A 7,212-nucleotide genomic window follows, 5' to 3' on the forward strand; every position below is an offset into this window, starting at 1 on the left:
TCGCAGTCACATGCCACCTTTGCAGCCCCTGGACGGCAGAGGGCACGTCCCATGTCGTTTGCTCAGTTTTTCTCCCATGGGGACTCGTGCGTCACACAGCTGGAACACAGACATTTATTCGAAGCGAGGGGTTCTGTCCAGTAGTATCAGTATCTCTGCGCACAGTGTGCAGATGACAGTGAAAACAAATGCTACAGGGCGAGCGCTTTGGACTGAATGGAGGTTGACAGTTTTAATTCCTGCTCCGCTGGGGACTCACTTTAACTGGCTCTGAGGAGCCGTCTCCCACTGTTTTTTTCCAGCCTTGCTTTGTTAGCCCATGGTTTGTGGGGGGGAGGTATGCATTTGTCGCATGAAGGGAGTCATCATTGTCCCCCGGCTGCCAGCCTCTGTCCCCAACAGGCTCTGCTGATGTAATGTGCCAGACTAAAACTGCATTTACACAGAATCCAGAGATGAGATAAGAGGCCCCAAGGCCAGCTTATCTGCTGCTATCAGAGGAGAGGAGCCGAGCCAACTTTCTTTCTCCTTCTCCCCCCCCCCCTTTGTCCTACAGTCTTGTTGCTCTGTCAGTCCAGCTCAGATTTGTGTAATGACATCAGAGGGAGACTGAGGCCTGGCGACAGTGGCCCAAAGGCGCCCAAATCGTAAACTTAATTGGTGGCTGTCACAAGTTTACTACATAACAAATTTCCACATTTTCCCCATACAGTTGTAATGTTTGAAATGCTGTGGGCTGTCAATAGCTGCATTACACACTCGCTATCATTTGTCAGCACCTCCTGTAAATGGGAACGTTGAGTCTACACGGGGTTTATATAGATTAGTTATTTCAGTGCCAGACCGTTGCTTTGTGTTCTCTCTGTGGTTTCTGGGTAACACGAGGAAAGGTAACTATAGGACATCAAAAAGAAAAAGATGTCCACACTTATGAAAGATCTTTGGCTTCTTTGCCCCAGGATCTGTTATAATGATGCCTCCATTGCACCGCCATATTAACTGCACGCAACCACAGCACCTCTGCTGGAGGGAACCACTACGCCACCACATTCAAAAATACGGTGCTTGTCCCGACCAATCGGCTGGCTCCACAGCCCCCGGGGTTAAGCAGCTTCCTAACCTCAAAGCAAGGGGTCAGTGTGGAGGGAAAACATCACACAAGAACCACAATTGCTCCCCTCAAACATGAAAAGTCTCCTTTTATTTTTGACAGGCTTCCCACTTTTAATGGCCGGGGCTCCGCGCTGCATAAACAAACAGTTAGCTTCGGCATGCACAGGCGGCCAACAGCAGCGGCTTTGGCGGTGAGCTGGATTACAGGCAACGATGGAGCTGCGGTTCAGATGGCACACACTGAGCTCCACTCAGACTCTGTGACAGTCAATTGAGCTCTCTTCCACTTTCGAACAGCTCGGCGGCAGCTGCAACATTTCCAGATGTCAGAGCTGCGGTTTCCACTGGAGCCAGTTCACACTGCAGGCTCAGTTAGGTGTAAAATATTTCCTACATCTGCTGTTTAAGAGCTTGATTGACTGTTATGTTTAAATATCATATCGCTGTTTTGTTTGTTCTCTGCAGTTAAATAAATGGTAATGTTTGGGTTGAGGGGGAAAAGTCTTATGTGAAAAGGGGATTTTTGTCTAAATACTTAATGATATTTGATCCTATTTTGTCGTGTGTGTGTGCATACACGCTGGTGAATCTGCTTTTGTCCTCCCGTCCCTGCTGCAGCACCTCGTCTTGCCAACACTGGTGATTAAAAGAAGTTTTAATTAGTGCCAGCAGTGTAACATCATTAATGGCTCCTTTTCAGGCGGCTCGACGCAGCAGTGGGTCACAATTCTGGCCTCTCTCTCTTGCTCCGACCAATTACCCCTTCATAAACATATACATTCATCCCATATCATGACCAGGCTTCTCCAGTTGCACTGGGTAGGCACCTGTGCGGTTGTATCTCACTTCTAGTATGAAGCGTGCAAACAGCTCTCATGCATAACAGACCAGAGTGTGATAGGTGGTATCAAATAAGTCTTAATCATGACGTCCGTGAGTTATTGAATATGCAGCCGTTGCCACAAGGAAATCGATCCCACACTGCTTTTTTCTCCCGACCCAAAAATGTAAAACACGTGTTATCACCGTGAAATTCACCGGGTGACCTCGGCACATTCATTTGAAACAGAATCAATTTTCCCTATTAAGGATCTGAAATGTTCAGCGCAGGTTTATCCATCCCTGACTGTGGTTTTGGCTGTGGGTTGCTAACTCTGGGCCAGTAAATCTTGTCTGAGCCCACGGAGAAGTGATTTATGAGACTTTGGAGAATAAGCTTTCATGACTTTACTTTCTTTTGAGCAGACATGTAAATATCATCATTTCACTGCTCAATTATCCCCTGTCCTGAGCATATTTACGGGGCACGGCGCCATGTTTTAGCACGGAGGAGAGCTAACCTCCACCTCTCCCCGCTCCAGGCATGTCAGATTCCTGACAGCTTGTCAGTCTGTGGATCAGAAACCTCCCTAATCAAAAAATCTCTTGGATGGCGCGAGCGGATTGTGCAGGGGTGAGGTCCATCAAAGCTCTCCGCGTTCTCTGGCTAAAAGGCGAGAGGCAGTGGGGAGAGGGGAGGGCTTCTGCAGGTACGGCGCACACGCGCGTAGCCTTTCTCTTACCAATCTGGTGCACAGATGGCAAACAATTATTCCTCAGTGTGCGCATGGCTGCTGGCGAGCCACCAGCTTTTCAGAGATTGGTGTAATCCTTTATTATTTATGATTGTCTGGGATTTTTTTAGATCGGGATTGAGCACAATCTGTTGAATCACCGAGAGGAGTGGGAGGCAGCAGAGCAGAGTGAAATGCAAACAGAGTGGGAACACAAGAGCTGCCCTCCATCCATAATGAAGACGCAATGCTCACGTTAGTGGAGCTGCTTCGGAATCCAGCACACTTTAATCCCATTTGCACTGACTAAATATACCATTTGTTTTAAGCCTGCCAGTGGTGGTGTTTATGCTAATCGCCAGGACGCTCCGGGCGATTTCAGAAGACTTTTGGAGGGCACAGGCTAATAATTAGATTTAATAAGGAAGTCAATTTCTATCCTCATTTGGAATAAAAATAAGAAGCTTAGCCTCTCAAAGGACGGGCATTAATTTGTTGATTTGGTCTCGCCTTCTCTCACCGGGCCTCTGTCTCCATAATGCTTTAACCCATTTAAGACCTTACTTAACAACCAAAGAAACACCGAATGCTCTGTCCCTGGAATCTGTAAAGTTCTGTTGTTCTGGTGATATTGTAACAAATTATACCCAAACTACTTCCTGATGCAAATGACTAATATCCAGATAATGGCCTGTTTTAATCCAACTACAGCTGTAATGGCCATTGAACATGTGTAATTAGCCAAATTTTACAGTTGCCTGATTAGAGAATTTGAGCGTTGATGGTGTGATAGACGAGGGTTTCATCTCCAGCGTGGACGAGGGGCGTCCTGGCGCAGCGCTCGGCTCTGCTCTGCCGGCCTCGTGAGCAGGAGTTCCGGCTGGAGGAGCTCTCTGATCTGCTGTCAGACTTCCTCTCTCTCGCCCTGATAACTTCCTCAGCTCTCTATTATTCTTTTCTAGCCAGTCAACCTTTTCTCTCTGTCTTTTTCAACTTAATAATGGACTCAAGTGCCCCTCCAGAGCAGGCAGCGATGCTGGCTGCTGCAGAAAGAATCATTTTCAGAGAGCATGTGTCAGTTGGCAGTGAAGGAGCGCTAGTGGAGTCAATTTGGCATAGAACCGTAAAGCTATATGACGGCGTGCTAGAGAGGGACGCTCATCGGTGAGACCCAAGTGCTGAATCCTGCTATATGAGGACAGAAGTGTGTAGTCTCCAAAGAAGATCTGTGGGATGTTGACACCGTTCATTATCATTATGGAGTTGACTGAAGGACACCACAGTACTCATCTTTACAATGACTCCACAGCGCACCACCACACTTCGCACCATTGATATTTATTTTATTTCGCTGTGCCAAAAGTTTAAGTGAGTTCATCGGAAATAAACAATCCGCAGAATGACGCCCTTTTCTTTGAGCACGTCGATACCTTGGCAACATATTTTTATCCGAGACAGTCATGTGAAGTCATTCCCATGCCATGTGAATATAATCAGTCAATAACTGAATTTGAGGCCGAAAGAACCCTTTTAACCACGTTAGCCATTTAGCAAACTGGATTAGAGGAACAAAATCGTTGCTGAGCAGCTCAAGGTCTACTTAATCAGCTGGTACCACTTGATCCCCTGATCACTTTAATGCTGAATCTTTTCCCGTTAATTGTGTCATCCAATTATGGAGCTGGTCGGCAGGGAGGATTTCAGTTTGGAGGTGGAGAAGGCAGGAACTGCAGCAAAGTGTCAGGAATTCAGCATGTTTGCATGTGACATCCTTCAGAATAATCTGGAGATACAAATATTGTCAAGAATGTGAGTAAGTGGCAGCTAGAGCCTGCAAACTGCTGTACGTGCTGCAAAACACTCTTAACCTGATATTATAGTGTTTACACGCTGCAATAATGCAAATAAAATCAACATACTCCAACGCTGTTAAGGCTAACTCTGTTGAAAAGCTTATCCAGAGCAACATAATTCACATTACAAATGACAGAAAGCTGTTTACAGGCCAACGTCTGATTCAGAGTATGAGCTTACAGGGTCAGTATCCAAGTACTTCTGTGCATGTAAACACAGTCTCACTGAGTTATCTGTCTACGTGCAATAAAGCTTTCTTGGGAGAAATTTGAATGTGGTCCGCTTGCATAAACCACAAAGGAAAGGAAACATCAACATAAATATCATGCACAAACTAAAAGGACACAGCTTTTAATAATAGCTTGGAAGATGTAATTTAGTGTGTAATTGCAGAGTGCTATCATTTAACCGGGAGTGTACAATTAACTCTGGAAGAGTAACAATGGAACATATTTTGTTGAAGCAAAAGAGAACTGAGCCGATCTTTCAGGAAACAAAAGCGACATTAGACATATTGGAAATCAAGAATGTATGGAAGCTGAATGACACATGTTCATTCAAAAGGGAAAATTTACCTCAAATCGAATGTTGGCCTTGTTAAAGCTACAGTAGGTCTTCCTGACACAACCGTGCATTCATATTAAAGCACGTTGGCCATTTCTTCCTGTTGGCGTTTTAAAAGTAATCAACTATTGGCTCACCTCAGGTGAAGTAGAGCTCTGGAATCCTCAGTTAATACCTTGTCTCTTTGATTGGAAGCACTCTTGGTGTCTGCATTTTTCTCCTCTGATAAGGACTTCTAGCCCATTTTCATTGATTACTGTCTGATGAGTCATGCTGATTACACAGTATGGCAATTCATCTTCCTACTGTGGGCCCTTTGTTGCACAGAACGTGTGTGTATGTATGTGTGTGTGTGTGTGTGTTCTCACATTTATTACATTGTGTGTACCAAAAATTCTCATGCTACCAAGTGGGGGCATTTTTGCCATGTGAGGCCAGTTTGCTGTGACCCACAACTCCTAAGGACTGTTGGATGGTTGAGGTTAGAATTGGATTTAGGTTAGTTGGGGTCAGGGTTTGGGAGATAGTTAGGATGGTTAGAGTAAGGACCTGTGTAATGCGTTACGTCTATGAAAGTCTCCATAAAGTGGTGAGGATAGGTGTGTGTGTGTGTGCGCGTGTATGTGTGTGTGTGTGTGTGTGTGCTAATATCCTAAACACGACCCCAAACCTTCGCACCGGCACAGCCCTCATTTTCTGCTTCACGGACAGGAAAGCTGCATGGGAAAGAAGAATTGCCAAGTCATTTAGTGTAAGTCATATTAATGAGCGGAGGCTCTCCAAGCACATCCAATATAGGATTATGATAAATATTTCCAGCCAGTTGTTGATCTTTGCCTTGTTCAGAGGCTGCAGAGGCATGATTATAAAACGAGCCCTGTTTTGCCACAGAAGGAGAAACGTGTGGCAGATGCATCATCATCACAGGAGCCGTTCTGACATATAGACCGAACGCAGGTGTCAGCCATGCTAATGAGGCCTCTGGTCCATTTAGGCCAGGAAATTTCAGGGTGGTGATGTTTTGCGCTGGAAAGTCTCTGCTGCACGCTAGGAGGACCAGAAGAATCGCAATAATTTGTTAGCACATCAGAGTGGAGAATTGGCCTCCAAATGGCGGCAGAGGAGACAATCCCAGCTCTGTCAGGAATCAGAGCCACCTCTGGAAAACAGGCCAGTGTGTAGCGCCTGAGGGCAGCAGTTTCACCCAGGCTGGGGTTCCCGTGTAAATAAACAGTGTGGGGGTCTCAGTGGGCGGGGAGTGCCCCCCCACCGCCACCGCCACCTCTCCCTGGGGTTTGGCCTGGCCTTTTGTTGCCTTTAATCCAAGCACTCTCTATTGAAAAGCATGAAGGGGGGGTTCCTGGCTGAGATTAGCCTGCCAGCTCTTGTGTGTGCTTGAGTTTCTCACAGACTGCTTCCATACTTTTGGAAGTAACACAATTATCCCACATCCTCAAGGTGGCTGACAAGAATGACAAGTAAGACGACTGCTGGGCAAGCTCAGACCCTAACATGATGAATTGATCTTAGCACCCCCTCCCTTAAAAAAAAGAGAACTTCCGCTATAAGACATGACTATTTTCTCTACAAAAAACACTCTTAGACCAAGCTAGACTTAGCCTAGCCTGCACTTATTCACAAGCCTTGACTGTCTGATACACATTAGAGACAAACTGATACAATTAAGCTGCAATTTTTGTTCTTCTCTAGGATGTCCACATGCAGCTTACAATTAGATGAATCTAACGGTGATTTATATAAAACGGTTTAGATCACATTCCTGGCCTGTGTGTAAGGTTAAAACGGTTCGATCACCCTTTGCGATTAAAGTAAACAAGTTCCCTTTGACTACTCGTTACATGGGCGCATGTGTAAAGGAAAACTACAGGTTGTAATGTTAGCTGGAACTGTTTGCATGCTTCCTTTCTTCCTTTGTTTAATGTAGGCTCTCATTACCACGTGGTGGTAACAGATTGTTTGAACTGGAGAGAAAAGCCATTCGAAGCTAATTAAGCAGCCATTCCAGGCTCTATTCACAGGCAGAGGACCGAGGAGCACAGGCATTTGTCAGCGCTTGACCCCGCGTGGTATTGATTGACAACGTTGCTTCGTGAATGACAAGCCCGAG

The sequence above is a fragment of the Takifugu rubripes genome, chromosome 9, assembly GCF_901000725.2.
Source record: "Takifugu rubripes chromosome 9, fTakRub1.2, whole genome shotgun sequence".
Lineage (NCBI taxonomy): Eukaryota > Metazoa > Chordata > Actinopteri > Tetraodontiformes > Tetraodontidae > Takifugu > Takifugu rubripes.